This window comes from Chrysochloris asiatica, unplaced genomic scaffold (genome assembly GCF_000296735.1).
Source record: "Chrysochloris asiatica unplaced genomic scaffold, ChrAsi1.0 scaffold00119, whole genome shotgun sequence".
Taxonomy (NCBI): domain Eukaryota; kingdom Metazoa; phylum Chordata; class Mammalia; order Afrosoricida; family Chrysochloridae; genus Chrysochloris; species Chrysochloris asiatica.
In genome coordinates, this window is record NW_006408637.1 from 8348625 (window position 1) to 8354289 (window position 5665).

Genomic DNA, 5665 nt, shown 5'->3' on the forward strand with positions numbered 1-5665 from the left:
CTTCCTTAATAAAATTAGTGTCTAGTAGGGAGACTGAAGAGCGCCAGGCCATTAACCAGAACTTTGTGTTTATTTTAAATAAAGGACTCTGGAATTAGGTTTATAAATAAAACACCTAATTTGAAATTCACTTTCAGTCAAATCCACGTGTTTCTGTGATGCTGAAAAAGTTTGAGCAGCGCTTCCAAACTAATCAGTTTTTGGTTTATTTTTTTAAAGGCCTGGCAATGTACTTCCAACAATCAAGTTAGTGAAAACTCCCTGAATCCCCAGTCCAATCCAATCCAAAGCCAATGTGAAGATGAGCCAGCACCACCCAGCATTCCATTCTGTTCCATTACACAGGGAGCAACCATAAGTTGGAAGCGAACTCCCGGGGAGAAAAACAATAACCAAGGTTTCTCAGGACAGGGGACATTCAATGGTAAAATCCAGAATAGTTGGCCAGCCTCAAGATGAGAGAGGTTAGCAGAGGAGACGGAATTTGTGTATTTTTCAGTGTGGCAAGAATTTGGTGCAAACGGCTAAGTGCTTCTAATCACTACTATTGAAAAGGTTGGTGATTCGAAAGACATGGAAATCTATTTTTAAAAATTAGCCATTTAAAACCCAGTGGTCCACAATTTTTACTCAGAAACACGTGGAGGCAGTAAGAATTAGATGCTACTCAATGATAATTTGTTTCATTTGTTTAGGAGTAGGGAGATGGATGGTGGTGGTGGTGGTTATGTGCTGTGGAGTCAAAACCACCGTCTCATAACAACCCTGTACAGAGTTTCCAAGGCTGTAAATCTTTATTGGAGCAGAACGCCTCATCTTTTTTCCTCGGAACAGCTGGTAATTTCAAACTGCTGACCTTAAGGTTTGCAGCCCAATTCGTAACCACTAGCAAATAACAAAAGCAGGATCCTGAGGGACTGAGGAGTTGGAAGCATAAAGAATGGATGAAGACTTAGTTGTCCATGGGCCAGTGGGAGTCTCAGTACAGGAAAGGAATTTTTCTTGGGAAGAGCTGAGAAAGGAAGTGTGATTTCAAAGACGTTTAAAAACACACTGAAGTGTCGGCAGGAGGAGAGATGTGGAATTCTGGAAAGGAGGGAGGAAAACTATTTCCTCAAGAACCATGTATATGAGTTCTTCTAAAAAAAATGGAAAATTTTTTATGTTTCCTAAAAATGTTAAGCTATTTTTTTCTCAGACCTTAAGATTTCTAGATGTAGAATGCAGAATTCTGGGAGTTCAAAGGATATGCCCATATCAGATTCTGTTCCAAATTTCTTAAGACAAAAAGAAAAACAAATAAATTCTTTGTATTGTTGCTGTTGTTAGGGTCTAATGACTCAGTTCTGACTCATAGCTACTCTACGCACAGCAGAATGAAACACTGCCTGATTCTTCAACAGCCTCACAACAGTTGTTACGCTGGAGTCCATTGCTGCTGTCACTGTGCTAATCCATCCGTTGTTGGTGGTGGTGGTGTGCCGTGGAGTCAGTTCTGACTCATAGTGACCCTGCACAGGGTTTCTGAGGCTCTGAAAGCCTCATCTTTCGCCTGCGGAGCATCTGGTAGTCTCGAACTGCTGACCTTGAGGTTACCAGCCCAATTTACAACCACTGCTACCAGAGTCCTGGTGTGGTGCTGTGGGTTAATGAGTCAGACTGCAAAGTCGTTTGAACAGCAAGGTTGGTGGTTCAAGCTCACCAGCTGCTCCTTGGGAACACCATACAGGGTCGCTATGGGTCAGAATCAACTCGGCAGCACTTAACAACAGCAACGCTACAAGAGCTCCTTAATCCATCTCTTGTTGTTGTTGTTGTTGTTAAGTACCATGGAGTCGGTTCTGACTCATAGGGACCCTGTACAGGGTTTCCTAGGCTATAAATCTTTATGGGAGCAGAAAGCCTCACCTTTCTCCCACGGAACGGCTGGTAGTGTTCAACTGCCGACCTTGAGGTTAGCAGCCTGATTTGTAACCACTACGCTACCAGAGTTCCCTGGTTGTTAAGTGCCATCGAGTCAATCCCAACCCATAGCAACCCTGTATAGGGTTTCCTAAGAGCAGCTGGTGTGCTTGAACCGCCTACCTTGCAGTTCAAACGGCTTTGCAGTCTGGCACATTAACCTACAGTGCCACACCAGGACTCCTTAGGAGGTCTTTGTTTTCTCTGACCCTCCACTTTACTAAGCATGATGTCCTTCTTCAAGAACTGGCGTCTCCTTATAATGTCTTAAATCTGAGAGACAAAGTCTCTTCATCCTGACTTCAATACCAGCTATACTTCCACCAACACAGATTTCTTTGTTCTTCTGGAAGTTCCTGGTACTTTCAATACTTTTCTCCAACACCATAATTCAAATTCGTCTATGGTCTTCCTTATTCATTGTCCAACTTTCACATGCATATGAAGTTACTGAAAATACCATGGCTAGCGTCAGGTGAACCTTAGTCCTCAAACCGACATCTTGGCTCTTGAACACTTTAAAGAGGTCTTGTGCAGCAGAGTTGCCCAATGTACTAGGTCAGTTTATTTCTTCCATGAGTGTTGATAGTGGATGTTATTTATTGGTCAAGTCGTGAGGTTTTTGTTTTCTTTACATGGAGGTGCAACCTATATTGAAGGCTATGATCTTGTATTCTTTTCAGTAAGTATTTAAAGTGCTCTTAACTTCCAGCAAGCAAGATTACAACATTTGCATATCACAGGTTGTTAATGAGTCTTCCTCCAATTCTGATGCCTGTTCTTCTTCATATAATCCAGTTTCTCAGATTATTTGCTCAGCATACAGATTGATAAATATAGTGATCGAATACAACCTTGGTGCACTTCTTTTCTGATTTTAATCAATTTAGTGTTCCCTTGTTCTGTACGAATGACTGCCTCTTGGTCTATGTACAGGTTCCTCATCAGCATAATTAAGTGTTCCAGAATACTCATTCTCCACTATGTTGTCCATAGCTTGTCATGATCCACACAACTGAAAGCCTTTGCATAGTCAATAAAGCACAGAGAAACTTCTTTCTGGTACTCTCTGATTTCAGCCAACATCCATATGATGTCAGCAAGATATCCCCCATTCTACCTCCTTGTCTGAATCCGGCTTGAACCTCTGGCAGTTCTCTGTCAATGCACTGTTGCTGCCATTTTTGAAATATCTTTAGAAAAATTTTACTTGTATGCAATATTAATGATTTCCTTATTCCATTGGAACTTTGGAAATACTTACTTTCGATTACATTTGAGAGATGGTGAGTATGTGTGTGCAAATCATACATATGTGTATAATCTATCATCAACTAGTTAGCAATGAAGGAAAATAAAACACCGTAACAAAGACCAAGGATCTAGATGCAGACCTGAGTTTAACTACTGATTTTGTCGTTACTTGTTATATAAAACCTAATCTTTGTGCCTCAGCTGTCACCTCTGTAAAATGGGTATTACAATAGTATATATCCCATAAAGTTATTATTAAGATTGATTGAACTAGCTTATGTAAATCATAGCTCCTAATTCATATTTAATGAATGCTAGATGTTATCATTTTAATTTCGTTATTATGCATACAGAATTCATTAAGACACAAAATTCAACAGAAAGCATACTTACCTTTTTTTTTTCCTTTTTTGATTCTATTTCATATATTTTCCTATACCAAAGATCAACTTTACCTGTAAATTAAAATGAATGATTTTACATAGAGCGGCTAGAATTCAAAGGTTGGAATGACAACTTCTAAGACTCTTGGAAAGATCATATCTAAAAACAATGCTTTCTGAGCAAAACATATTGTATGAGACTAAGTTTATGTTGTTGTCACCAGTATTTGCTTATATATCATATATATACATATATATATATATACTTATAAATATGTACTTATATATCATGAACAGTGTTATAATAAAATGAAGTAAATAAACATCCCCGCTTAGATTGTGATAGAGAAAGGACAGAATATATAGAAATATTGTCTAATTATTAAACAAACAGTTTTGAATCACAGGAACTACTGTAAATGCTTGAGATATCAAGGTAAACAACATAAAGACCTTTGTCCTCTTGGAACTTACATTTAGCAGTGGTGGACAGAAAACAGGAGGGTGAGTCAAAATGATCCACACTCTGGCTGTAGAAATGATTTTAATCAACATTTAGAAAACACAAATACATCATTTTTTCAATATAATCTCCTTGCTTTTCAATACACTTTGTTCATAGGTCAACAAGCTTGTATTTCCTTATTTTAAAAAAATGTTTTAGGTTGAGCTTCAAGCCATGAATGTACCACTGTTTTCAATTCTTCATGAGACATGTATTTTCACCCTCGAAGTGTTGCTTTCAGGGGACCAAACAGGTGAAAGTCTGCTGGAGCAATATCAGGACTATAGGAAGGATGCTGTAACACCTCAAAATGAAGTTTTTACAAAGAGTGTCAGCAGTGTAGGCAGAGGTGTGTGGATGTGCATTGTCCTGCAAGATCACAAGGCCCTTGGAGAACAGTCCTCTGCATTTCATCCGAAGCACCTCACTGTAGCAAGCGCTGTTGATTGTTGAACCTTTTTCCTGATAGTGTTCCAATACTGGCCTTGAGAATTCCAGAAAACTAGAAGTATCAATTTTCCTGCTGATGGTTGACTTTTGAACTTTTTCTTGGTCAGGAATTAAGAGTGTTTCCGTTCCATACGCTACTATTTACTCTCAGGCTACTAGTGTTAAATCCACGTCTCATCTCCAGTAACAATTATTTTTGAAAACCTTTACCTGCCTTTGAGTATCTGTCCAAATTTTCTTTGCAGATGTCCAAACGCTTATTTGTACTCTCCCAGGAGTTTTTTCGGTACCCATTTTACAACACTTTTCCAAACCCAAGTCTGTCATGGATGATTTCACAGGCAGAGCCATGGCTGATTTGCACATGATTTGCCACAGAAACCACTATCACTCGTCTATTCAACAGAATCCTCTCCCACGCACGCTCAATGTTGTCATCAGCTATGGACGTGGATGGGCGTTTCAATGTAACTGAAATACGGATAAATTTTGATGCATCCTCGTAGAGTAAATAAGCAAATCATATAGAGATGGATTGAGAAATAGCCTTCATAATGGACTCAAGGCTACTAATGGTCAGTAAGATGGCACAAGTTTGCTCTGTTATACGCAAGATCACCATGATCCAGAACCAAATCAATGACCACCACCACCAACAAAGATTTCAATAAATATGATGTAAAAATAAGAAGGCAAGGAAAGTGTATCTGGAATAAAGGAATGGGGCAAGCAGGAGGCAGGTTGTGGTGTTCATTCAAGAGAGTGGTCAGAATGGTCTCAATGAAAAAGTAAGGTTTGAATAGACTTGAAAGAGATAAAGAAACTGGACTAGCAGGTACCTGGAGAAAGATGAAATGAAAAAGTTGCACAAGGCAGTTCATAATATGCTCTAACTTCAGCATTCTGGCGAAGATCCAACTTCTTATTTCCACTTTTATAGTTGGATAACTATAAAAGAACATGGCGTGACTAAAGAGCAGCATGAAATTCTTTCAGCCTGTCTTGAGTGATTCTAAATTAGCCTCTTTCTCTTGAATCTAGTCCTCTGGCTTTCTTCTCACATATTTAAAGATTTAGGGTTCAATAAATTACATACCTATACCTAGATGTG